The sequence below is a fragment of the Amphiura filiformis genome, chromosome 5 (genome assembly GCF_039555335.1).
Source record: "Amphiura filiformis chromosome 5, Afil_fr2py, whole genome shotgun sequence".
Lineage (NCBI taxonomy): Eukaryota > Metazoa > Echinodermata > Ophiuroidea > Amphilepidida > Amphiuridae > Amphiura > Amphiura filiformis.
Window position 1 is genome coordinate 67981633 of NC_092632.1, and position 13979 is coordinate 67995611.

Sequence of the window (13979 nt, forward strand, 5' to 3'; positions counted from 1 at the left end):
ATTCATAATATTCCTGAAAACAGATATCCCACTCGTTCTAATACAATATGTAAATTGATTCATACTCATTTGATAAATAAAATACAGAAACTGACCTTAACTTCATTTTCAAAAATAAACTAGCATAAATTGACTAAGATCATATTGATCTTGTTATAAAAATGAAAACAAATATTTTCTGGTTGAGCTAGCATTTTCCTGACACCCTGTGGTCTACATTACACGAAAAAAGCGTTAATGGGAATATTCCATTTGTTTTAGGTTGATTAGTATTGCGATAGTGAAAGCATCCTAGTGGTATTCATAGGTAACATTGGGTTTTGATGTCACATTTACTATCACACGTCCTGGATTTATTTTTCAAGATTAGTGATGGCACTTTTGGTTCCTATAAGGCCAATATGTTATCAATCAATGGGCAAAAGGAAAAAATTGTGGAGACATTTTTATTTTGGACTTTTATTTTTGGCCTGTGGACACTTTTGGTTGGATTCGACCATATGCATTCTAAATTATTTTGGAACAGACGTGTTTCATTCTTATAACCAACCATTTAATTAAAGTAACACAAAAATGAAAATTAGAGCAAAATTTCGGCATATACTCAAGATTTTGAATGCTTAGTCTTGTTGCAAGTCTGTGATTTTTGTGACTCGATTGTCAGAAAACATGTCGAAAATGCATGCATTTGGCTCTTTTTTCAAGGAGTTAGTAAAATAGTGAGATTTTTCTTTTATCTCCAGTTAGGACTAAATGAATGATTAGGATTGAGGCTTGAGCTATGTTTCATTTGGCAGAACTTTAATCCCAAATCCCAATGGGGAGTAGTTACTGACTTACTGTTTAATGACTGCTTTTGTTTTTTATTTATGATAATTTTTTTAAAGTTTTACTTCAAGTCCTATTTGACAGTAAGGAACAGATAGAACAGAATAAATAGAACAGATACTTCCGGGATTCGCAAAATACGACTTCTGGGATGAAATTCAACATGATGGTGACCATACAGAAGCACATATATTTATTGGAAAATATACAAAATTAGATCTGTAAGTGCATTTTTATACAAGAATGCGATTTATTTAGTTAAATTTATGAACATTCTAAGTATAATGTGGTGATGAATTGGATGAAAGTGTCAGTAATAGAATAGGATTTATCTGTGCAATTTTGTGATCATGACATACCAGTTTTAAGCTTACTTACGATACTTACATGCTATGGCATGGAAATTTTCTGCATTACAGTCACTTTATCTTTTAAAAAAAGATGGGGGCGTTTAATAGAAGGGGAGCATTTAATCAGACGATGGTGGACTACATTATTCAATGTGGCAACAGCCAAAAGCGTAAACAAAACAGACAATATGACGGCAACACTGCCTGCACGATGGGCGCAATTATTTTTTCTCGGAGCCAAGATCCGTTTTAGCTCTATTGGCGGGTGGCCCCATTACAGAAAAAAAAATGCACAAAATATATTTCCCAGTGCAATATATACATTTTCACATGAAAATAAATAATTTTAAATTCAAACAAAAAAGTAGAAGAAAAATTTCTAATCATCGCCGGGGATGGGAATCGATCTCGGGACCCTTTGCGTGGGCGGCGAGATCCGTAACCACTACACCACGTAAACTCATTGATACACACAGGGAAATTTTCAGTATATATCGTAACATATCGCATGCGTTATTCATACAAAAAAATTAAAAAACAGTACTTGCAATGAGGTTCACTGGCGAACCTCAACGGATTTAGACTGATAAAATAGTGCTTAATAACATACGTACAGTTTTGGAATAATTTGAGACATTTTTGTGTTTACGTGTAAAACCAATGACAACGTCAAAATTGAGCCAATCTTGGCCGGCCCCCCCCTGCGTTTAATAGAGTAAATACGGTAGTACGGTGACATAACTTCATCTTAACAGAAGAGCACTCTAATATAGGGATTTGTGATCTGTAATCATGATAATTGGTACTGTTATTATCAGCATCGCATATTGTCTGTCTTGTTTGGCCTTCAATTATTCCTTTTTCTTCCGCTAGGGGCTGCGATACTTCTTGCTTACCGACTGACGTCAAGATTTCCCAAAGTACTTTGAACAAATATGAACTTGTGCATCTATTTTAGGTAAACATGGTAAAAAATAAAAGCAATGGATGGATGGATGTCTTCTGGGAATAGAAGCGGATGGCTGCTGACAAATTGCACTATTCCATTTCAATTCCAAACTACCCCTGTGGAAGATTTAGATAAAGTCCTTCAGAGAGGGAGTATAAGTTTGAAATAGAATAGACAATTGGATAACTTCCATTATAAATACTCACTCCAGTTGTGAAAGATATAGGTAAAGCCGTAATACAGGCAACCAATTACATTTGAAAAACCTACTCCCCCTGTGGAAGATATTTCCAAAAACTTCCACAGGGGGAGTGGGGATTTGAACTGGAATAGCCTAATATGACAAAATAAAGTTTAATTGAGAAGTAAAAAAATTACTTTTTGTTTGCAAGTGAAGTATTTCAAATTGCATTGAGCTTAGCATGAAGTATTGCACTTGGACTGAGAGAAAGCATTGCAGTATGGTGTGCCAAATGAGGATGTATTGCTGTTGCACATCCCAGTTGCACATATTGTCAAAATATGTTGCTTTTAACTATGTGTACAATGCAGGAATTTATTCATGTATGCTGAGTACACTCATAAATTGATCTACTCCTTTTTGAGTAGAAACTATTTGGATGGGGATATAACAGATTTCTCTACAAAAATGAATCAGATGAATCAGCATTTTACTTGGGGTAAAATAACAATCAGTATTTCACAAATTTAATAAGAAATGCATCATTGTTAACCCAATTTGACTTCATATTGCTGGTGCTATCTACTAGTTTTCCCATTACGCAGAATGAGTACAAGGTACAGTTTCTGGGTTATTTTCCAGATTATCTTGCTGTTTGCCTTTTTCAACACCTTCTTGGCTGCACCCAATTCTTGACACGTTTAATGTTTTTTTTATTATTTTTTTTACTCTATTCAACTTTTTACTCTATTCAATATTCTAAATGTTGCTATATTTAGAATAAAACGGTGGGCTAGCTGTAATTGTTTTGTAAAATAGCAATATTGAAGGAAGATTGATCATTATTGCTACTCTATTTATCAACTGTGCATGTGAATTCAGATTAAGGATCCCAGCAAACACAAAAATGTTTTAAAAATATTAATGGATAATAGCACCACTGGATAACTGCAAAATTTTAGTTTGGTATAGGGGGCACATACCCTAGGAGCCCTAGCCACCAGCCCCACCCTTGAGCCATACCAGGTGGATGTGAGTTCATAAGGGCAATGTCAGGGATTATAGGACACAATCGATGGGGAGAGGTGAGGTCCGACCAGGTCCAACCGAGTCTCCTACACAGGTTACGCTCCCTGTGGAGGGGCGGAACCAAACTGGCTGATGTGGAGACTAAGCCAGTTTGCGTCGGTCTGATACTCGTCTTTGACCATGCGCAGATCTGGCTGGTCAGGAAGATATTTAATATCCCGAATTTATAATATGCCTACCAGTTCCATCTATAACCGATTTGCTAGAGAATATTTGTTACCATGTTTAATAAATTTGTATTAATCGTATAATAAAATGTGGCCAAATGTATATTTGTGTACATAGTGTGTGGATCCACTCTTCTACGGACTTGGCTACTAAGCATGTCGGGAAGGATATGGCGGTGCTGACCTGGGTCAATATGTTCTGGGCAGATGAGGTCCGACCAATTCCCTACGACCTTGTGTGCGATCATGTGTAACAGGCAATTCCCGATAATAATAGAGGTTCCCTGGCCATACTCCACTGACTTGCAAGTAAGATTGTGCATTCTTGATGAAGTCAAGAAGGTGATTTTAAGCACAGATGTTTTAAGCTATTTTACCTTTAAAGCTAGCAGAAAACTAAGTAACACTGCCTTGAGTTGAAGTCAATCAATAATGCAGCCACTGTGGTAACTATGTGTGCTTTCTTGTCATCCATTTCACTATTCAGGAAATGATGTTTCACAACATTACGGACAGTAGTATTTAATTAAAGACCTTGGTGCATATCCCATAGCAATGGAACATTTCTCATGTCCTGTTATCTGTGCAGTAGGCAGGTGTTACACTATGTGCTTCTCATACTTCTATTTACAACATTGTGTTATGGGGACGGCTGAATGTCTGACACTCAGAAACAATTTGTTAATATTGCAGCATTACCTTAAGGGGACTGTATTCAGAATTTTAAAGGGAAAAAGAATATTAAGGAAAACATTTAAGTAATTGTTGAAATAAGAGTTTGTACAAATTATTGAACTTTCTATCAGCTGCATTCTGTTTAGAAGTATACCCGACTATTGCTTTAGTAGGTATAAGCTATAGAATTGGCCCTTTTTCAAATGCCAAGTCTATTTTCTTGTATTCATAGGCTATATGTAGCCGTACACTATACGAATGAGCCGTAAAGTTGGCAAATTGTATTCTGAGTTACAGTGTAAAATGTGCGTGAAGGTCGTATTCATAGGTACCTCAATTTGGTGCGACATGTATCTCATCAAACACTGTTTAAACCAATCAATAATCCTATTGCTGAAGAGGATAATAAGCTTCTTAGTCTTGTTTGCTTTGGTTAAATACTTTGCAAGTGGTGGGTAACAAAGCATTGTATTTTGTCTAGGTATGCATAACCAACAATTAACAATGAGAGGACATTTCGGAAGCTCGTTGACTTGGGGATGAGTTGAAATGACCGCCAATTATGACTGTTGGATATTTATTATCAGAAATGTGGGAAAAGAACCACATGTAGAACCGAAAAAAGGTACAATTCTGTTGAAGGAAAAGAGCCCCAAAACAAATGAATATATGTCAAATTGCACACCCCTAACTCTATTTTTGTAATTAATAGATATTAATACATCTGGCTCTAATTGATACTGGTACACACTTATGTAAATAATATCATGTAGATAATATCAAACCATTATTTCTGCTGGGGTCAAAACTGGTTTTTAACTGAGCGGTTCAAAACGTTATTTTATTATTGCTGACTTTGGTCTGATTGAAGATTTATCTAAAGTCTTCCAGAGGGGAAGTATATGAGTTTCAAAGATATATTAGGTAAAGACATAATACAGGGGGAGTGTGGGTTTCAAGATGATTAACCCTGAATAATTACATTAGAAAAACATACTCCCAATGGGGAAGGTATTTCCAAAATCTTCCACAGAGGTTGTGTGAATTTCAACTTGAATAGCCCATTTCTTCATGTTGCTAAATGCATTTTGTGATAACTTTTGATGGTACACTTCTGCAGTGGCATAGATTTCTTTTTGACAATGGGGGGGGGGGGATGGGGTTGGAAAATTATAAAAAAAGTATAGTGAATTGAGCACCTTTTGGTAACAAAATTAATTTATGGTACATTCCCACAGAAAATTTTGCCATTTTGAAGCTAAAATGTTGAAATATGGTGCAAAATGGAATAAATTTGCATGAAGCTCGAAAACATTTGCACTTTGGGGGCTAAAATGGCCAAATATGAGGTTAATGTGATCAGGAATCCACATACAGGTGTCAACATTGGGGGGGGATGGATTTATCCCCCACCCCCGGATCTACGCCTGCAGAATGTAAAAATAAACTGACATGCATTTATGAATTATGAATTTGATTGTGTGCGATAAAATAATAACCCCGCAGTAAACCTAAACACAGTTAGAAAATACAATGGAGGTTTGCAGAAGATATTTTCAATTGACGAATTGCCATGACAACGCAAGTAACAATAAAGTTATATGAATTAAGGGCTGGGGTATGAACGTTTGGACAGTATTTATTTTGGGACATCAGAGCACATCAGACATATCGAATCGCATTCTGAATACGAAGAATATCATTCTGATATCAAATAATTTTGATTTTTTGAAATTCGCAATTTAATACACATTTATGGCAAATCATTAAAAATTGATATTTTTGATATTTAACAGTACTTGAAGTAAACTTTGTAAATCTGATGATTTATACTTAAAGTGTATGTAGGTGGGATGAAAAGCCGACGATCAATTGAAAATTTTGACCTTTAAATGAAGATATGGATTTTTTCCCCAAAACACCAAAAAAATTAGGTCTTTTTGGGAAAAAAATCCATATCTTCAATACTGAAAGGTCAAAATTTTCAATTGACTTCCGGCTTTTCCTCCTGCTACATACACTTTAAGAATATATCATTAGATTTATATAATTTACTTCGAGGACTGTTATATATCAAAAATTTGAAAAATATCAATTTTTATAATTTGTCATAAAATTTGTATTATATTGTGATTTTCAAAAATGAAAATTATTTGAGTTCAGAAAGACATGCTTCGTATTCAGAATGCAATTCGATAGGTCTGAGGTGCTCTCATGTCCCACAAAAAATACTGTCGAAACGCAATAAACGCTCATTTTAGATCCCTTAATGCAGGATGTCTATTTCAATATACTTTCAGTAGTCATTGAAAATTCTTTTGAAAAAGCGTAAGTTTAGTGTATTTATAGCCTTCTTGATTTCATACACTTAAAATAATTGCATGCAAAGAACGCCATTTGGCAGAACTTTATAAAATAATGATAATGGTTTTGTCAAATTTGCCTTAGCATTGTCATGTATACAGAGCTTTTAAATATGATAGGGAAGGAAGAGAATATTTTGAAAATTTCATGCATTCAGGAGAAGCAGCTGGTTGTTGCAGAGCTGCAATATAAAGTAAATATATAATAATACAATAACTATTGTGCATATAAATTTATTAGTTATTATGTGGCGTCGATTTCTGTGACACAAAATCCTTGATTCAAGCTTTGTCTTTCTGTTTCGTCTCAGCACAACTCATTTTTACGCTCCAATTCACATGTTTCGTAACAAATTTCAGCGAATTCTCCTCTTATTTCACTGAAATGTAGCCAACAATTTGATAGTTAATGTCAGCCTTGTGCAAGCCTTGTATTCCACTATTCTGAATAAATGTGGGAATTCAATTTTCCATATGCTTTCCATTACACTATCTCAGGAAATACTCTCCTTTGTATACATTTCATAGCAATTTCATGTTACTACAAACTTTATTTACTACTTTCAAATGTGAAATTATAATAATAATGATGATTTATGATGATGATGATGATGATGATGATGATGATGATAATGATGATGACGATAAAAAATAAATAATAAAGCGATATAGCGTGTACTATAATAACATTATGTTAGAATGTGTTGCACAAATTGTAAAAAGTTTTCAAAGTGTTTTTAATTGTTACTCAAAAGTTTTATACCATATGTACCCTTTATATAACCTGACATTGAAACATTTTATGTTTTAAAAACGTCTTTTGTTTGCTTAAAAATAACTAATATGTAGGGATTTTGTGAAAATCTATTGCCCAGGTGAAACATGCTCGGATCTTACTAATAATATTTCTTTTTCAAGAACATAATTCTCCATAAATTCCAAGTTAATCCAAGAAAAATGTGTTACACTGATAAGATAATATCATGCTGCAAAAAATTTGAAATATAAAAGTGAAATTGAAAACTCCTTTACTCATCTCACAATCAATAGAAACAACATCCAATTCATTTCACTTAATCATATCAGGTAGCTTTGAGCAAATACAATTTCGTTCTTGAATCTGATTTAATTTCAAGACTGTCCTTTGCATGCTTTCATTTGATTGGACCCTAAGCCATATTGCCACTGGTTATAGACACCATCTATAGGCAAGTTTAGATAGCTGGAATCTTAGACAAGTGAATTAAGATTTGGCTATTACAGTTGAAATACACACACCCCCTATGGAAGATATGATCTTAAACTTCCATGCAGGGGGTGTGAATTTCAATTGGAACCACTCATTCAGTGTCGTCTGCTCCAAATTGGGCTATTTAAGTTGAAATCCATACACCCCGCGTATGGAATACATGATCTCAATCTTCCATGCAGTGAGAGTGAATTTCAATTGGAACCACTCATTCAGTGTCGTCTGCTCCAAATTGGGCTATTTAAGTTGAAATCCATACACCCCGCGTATGGAATACATGATCTCAATCTTCCATGCAGTGAGAGTGAATTTCAAATGGAGCCACCCATTCAGTGTCAAATTGGGCTATTCAAGCTGAAATCCATACACCCCACGTATGGAATACATGATCTCAATTTTCCATGCAGGGGGTGTGAATTTCAAATGGAACCACTCATTTAGTGTCGTCTGCTCCAAATTGGGCTATTCAAGTTGAAATACATACACCCCGCGTTTCGAATACATGATCTCAATCTTCCATGCAGTGAGTATGAATTTCAAATGGAGTCACCCATTCAGTGTTGTCTGCTCCAAAATGGGCTATTTCAGTTGAAATCCATACACCCCCTATGGAAGACTTGATCTTAAACTTCCATGCAGGGAGTGTGAATTTCAAATGGAACCACTCATTCAGTGTCGTCTGCTCCAAAATGGGCTATTCAAGTTGAAATCCATACACCCCCTATGAAAGACTTGATCTTAAACTTCCATGCAGGGGTGTGAATTTCAAATGGAGTCACTCATTCAGTGTCATCTGCTCCAAATTGGGCTATTCAAGTTGAAATCCATACACCCCCTATGGACGACATGATCTTAAACTTCCATGCAGTGAGTGTGAATTTCAAATGGAGTCACTCATTCAGTGTTGTCTGCTCCAAATTGGGCTATTTCAGTTGAAATCCTTACACCCGTATGGAACACATGCTCTCAATCTTCCATGCAGGGGGTGTGAATTTCAAATGGAACCACTCATTCAGTGTTGTCTGCTCCAAATTGGGCTATTCAAGTTGAAATCCATACACCCCCTATGGACGACATGATCTCAATCTTCCATGCAGGGGGTGTGAATTTCAAATGGAACCACTCATTCAGTGTCGTCTGCTCCAAAATGGGCTATTCAAGTTGAAATCCATTATGGATACACCCCCTATGGAAGACATGATCTTAAACTTCCATGAAGAGGTGTGAATTTCAAATGGAATCACCCATTCAGTGTCGTCTGCTCCAAAATGGGCTATTTCAGTTGAAATCCATACTCCCCGTATGGAACACATGATCTCAATCTTCCACGCAGGGAGTGTGAATTTCAAATGGGGTTAATACCTGAATGGATGACTCCATTTGAAATCACACAGTACACCCTCTGTGTGGGAGATTAAGGTCATGTCTTCCAATAGGGGTGTTTGGAATTCATCTGGAATAGTCCATTTGAAATGCCCCAATCCAAATTAATTACTGTATCTTTTTGCACATAAAGAATTTGGAAAATTTTGTTTCTCAGTGCCCTGTCAATGTGCACCAATTGCTTGGCTTTGGGCCTAGCCTTGTTGTCTCATATCGATTTTCATTATGAAAGTTTATCTAAAGATTGCTCCTCAAAGGAAATGTGTGCAGCCTGCAGGAAAAATGGTTGTTCCCCCCCCCCTCCACTTCTGTGAGATTTTGGCCTGAAATTATGCTCCAGGAGCAGCTGCTCCAGGAGCATTCTCCTGGAGCATGAATAATCTGGAGTAATATTCTAAGTCCAACATGCTTTTGAATGTACACTGCTCCAGGAGCATATTTGTTATATGCTCCTGGAGTATTGTGCATTCAAAACATGCTCCTGGAGCATTGTGCATTTGAAACATGCTCCTGTAGACTATTACTCCAGATTATTCATGCTCCAGGAGCATCCTGGAGCATAATTTAGGGCCAAAATCTCACAGAAGCTCCCCCCCCATAATTTTATGCCTTGCATCCTTTTCTTCAACCTAGTAGATAACAGCTTACAGGTAATAGAAAATTATTATCATTTTCTATCAGCTTATCTATAAAAGTATTTTGTAGTATTAGTGTCAAATGTTTGTATTAACATGGAGTTATAAACCATGCATGATCACTGATGTATAGAAATAAATCTGTGAATGGAGGCATCTATGCGAAACTATTACAAGTGAAATGTTATGGGAAAAAGTATGAATGAAATCAACTCATACACAACCATTCATGTATGAAAATCACAAGGGAAATATGAAAGATTAACATTATATTTCAGAATAGAAACTATGTAAGCGTTACGGTTCTGGGTTTAAGATTAAGTATACTGATAGTACATGGAAGCATAGACCATGAAGACATGGATGATCATCCTGGCATATCGTTTGAAGCTATGATCGTCTAGCCTGAACATAAAGACAGGATAGTCTTCAAACCTGCCACCGAATCGATTTACCGGACAAAAGGTCAATAACTCTGGTCTCATGAACTCAATTGCAATATCAGTAGCGAAGCAATGTTGTATATTCATGTCCTACACCTCTATAGACAAATCCAATTTCACACATTCCTACGCCTCGATGGCAGCCATAGCTGGGTCCCTAGCCCTGTCGAGTCCATCCCACCTAAAATGTGAAATGTTCTGGTTATTGGTACGGAAGGGCCATGCCGTTCTTTTTGTAACTCAGGAAGTCAAGATCTTGTGATCACGAGTCCTGACTTCTTGTGTTCCTGACTTAGCCAGTTTGAAATAGAGAAAAAGTAAAGATATAAAAATAAAGAAATAGTTAAAACAACTCAGTTAGAGATGCTAACTTTCTGAATTGTGCTGAAATGCTATAAAAAAAAGGATGGTGATATTCCTGAATTGTTGCATGCTATGAATACACTACGAATGCACAATATTCAAAGTCTATATGGCTTGATGTCATGCATCTATTTTATAGATTCTAATAAATTTTGAAATAATGATAAAGTGTGATGAATTCATGTGATATGTGTGTAGATGTTGGCTTTGTGTTGAGGTGAATTGGTTAGAGATGCACATTGCAAATGGGAGTTACTTTATTATAGTTTTTTTGTGCATATTATGCAGGATTACTTATATGGGACATATAATGAATATATTGCATCCATTTAATGGAGAGTCCGAAGTTTACCGTTTTCTAAAATCCATTTTCCGTGTTGTAATCCGCGTTGTAAATCTGTATCATGAATAAAGTTTAAAATGTATAAACAATGATATTAATGTCACAATAAAGTGTTCAATATCACGATCAATGTGCTCTAATTGGAATATTCTCATGATAATAGGCCGACTATTACGATGTTTGGAGGGATATAGGGGGTTCAAGCCTTGGTAATATACCTTTATTTCGGTATTATTAAACAGTATTTTTATCATAAAAATTGACATACACAACTCATGCTTGTTTTTAACATTTATTTCTCTTATCTTTTGACAATTTTTGTCACATTATACAAAAATGTCATTTTCCGTGTTGTACCTCAGATTCCGTGATTTTCTTCCGTTTTCCGTAAAACAGAAAACTTCGGACTCTAATTTAATGTCATTCATCGTCTATTCTCTTTCGTCTCTCAATAGGCCGACGTGAATGAAACTTAAGATATGCTAATAAAGTATACTCTAAGGGATACGGTGAAATGATATGGCACATGATATATCATAATGGAATAATTGTGTAGAACTTGTACTGCATCAGATAATGGATCAAAGAACATTGAATCATTCATTGAGCATCATTCAATCTTCATAAATCATTCAATCTTCATAAATCATTCAGTTCAGTTTCATGCAGTCTTCTTTTGAATTATTCAGTCAGTAAGTTTTCATTTTCTTATTTTCTTTCTTTCTTTCTTTCTTTGCGCGGATTAAGGAGATAGTAAAAGGCAGGGCTGAATTTACCTGGGGCAGGCCAAAATTTGAGAGGCCCCAGACTCACCGTGAGGAGGCAAGAGGCCAAATTTGGTTTACAAATTGGGAGCCTATTGTAAGATCGACACTGGTGGCAGAAACATTGCAAATTAGAGGGAGATAAGCACATTTTCTTACTTGAACATTTGCGCGTGAAATAAATTGTTAATTTTGCAATTGTACCATATTTTGGTCCAAAATATGGTGTTGTCGGGCTAAGAGGAACATGCACAGGGCAATTCTGGGGGCCCCTCTGGCCCAATGTTAAATCCAGCCCTGCTTAAAGGGCCCAGCACTGTTTCTTGTCTATGGGCCCCCGAGGCTCTTGCTACGCCCCTGCTTTCTTTCTTTCTTTCTTTCTTTCTTCCTTTCTATTACTTCGTTTGCTCCATCTTGATCTCTATCTCTGTTTTCTTGGTTTTTCATAATCCCTCTATTTTGCTTTCTGTCTCTCCCTCTTCTCTACATTTTCCTCTTGCTTTCTCTATTTCTCATATGACAATGAACCCTTTGAGATCATGCTTTGTAAACTACACTGAAACTACTAGCATCTTAAATCATTTTCTTCATAGGCAGGATTACTCATTATAGGAAATCATGAATGAAATATGCTATTCTAGATTAAATCCACCCCCCTTGGAAGACCTTAATCTTCCTTCATTTACAGGGAGTGTGAATTTCAAACCGGGGTTCCAGGCCGGGGTTACCTGAAGGGTGGCTGCATTTGAAATTCACGCCCCCTGTGTCGTAGATTAAGGTCATGTCTTCCATAAGGGGTGTATGGATTGCAAATTGAATAGCTGAATCCGAAAATGTTTAGTATCATGCTTTGCAGTACCACTATGGACCACAATGGCCTCATCACAATGCCATAGTTCAGTAACCTCAATTCTAACAATCATAGTACAATATAACCTCAAGTTGCAGAGTATGAGGTTTTGTACCCAAATTTTCAAAGGTCATTCAATGAATGTACAAATGTATTGGGGTTAAAGAACTGTGCCCTGATAGATGAGCATGCTGTGGATCCTAGTGTACATTGTATGTCATCCTGGTAGCTAATCAAGAACCTGCATTCAATATTACTCATTCACAATCTGGTAATTGGTATCTCGTCATGTGCATTGTAGACATAGGCTGTAAACATGTGCCACGGCTGCTCCAACATCGCCTGCTACAAGCTTTCTCCAAATGTTGCGATCTTGGGCAAGCAAAACAATTTTGTTTGGCTGCAGCATCCCTTCAGTATCTCCCAGGAGATGCTGAACATAGTGTAAGTACAGTGTGCATGAAATACCATTGGCAAGTCTCGGCTATGTCCTCACAGTGCCGGGACCTTCTGAGCTGCTATACATCCCAGGCTAAGTCCCGGCTAAGTCCCCGCTATTGCACGGGTCCCGGGGCAGGGATTGCAATTTACAGGTGCATTAATTAGCGGGTCAACTGTGTTAATTTTTCCCTATTGCCAGGTGCACCACTGTTTATTCCTATAAAACCACTAGTATACCATTTAGCTACTAAATACCCAAACCTGGGCTCATCACCTGTACATGGCAGCCATTGTATATGTTCAGAAATAAGTTTGTTAACTCTCTGCATGCGGGTTCGAATGCAAACGACAAGTTCCTAATTTTCTTGAAAAATTCAATAATTTCAAAATTGTAAAGTGTCATAATCATTATTTGGAATCAGCATGAAAAATGGATTAAAATTAGTACAAACAAGCCCTGTATTTGTTCAGTGGTTCTTAAGAAAGCTCTAGACATTTTGTGAAAATATCTCAATTCTCAAAATTTGGGACTTGTTGAAGCCTAAATGAGTAGCATGCAGAGCATTAAACGCACACCTGATGATCCGTAATGTAACATAGCAAACACATCTTTACCAAGACTCTCATCAGGTATAATGGGTGTGCTTTACATGCAATCCCAATGTTGGATAACATCTATTAGCTATAAGATGTTCACTATCATGTGCATATAATTGTTCATATTTGTAAAAAAAATTGTTTCACCGTACGTGATGTGACTTTAAAATTACGAAGAAGAGAGATTGATTTTGTGAAGTAACGAGTGGCTCAGTATAATATCTAGTGTCAATGTAAATTTGATTAGGTATGATGATTCATGGGAGGATTATTGGTGATTTTGTAACTGATCTAGTATGATCTATGCAT

The 13979-nt window shown here is 36.2% G+C and overlaps 1 protein-coding gene across 1 annotated transcript in view; it reads left to right on the plus strand.

Moving 5' to 3' along the window:
- LOC140151949 (polypeptide N-acetylgalactosaminyltransferase 16-like) overlaps nucleotides 1–13979 on the plus strand; it is a 274100-nt gene that overhangs the window by 59212 nt on the left and 200909 nt on the right.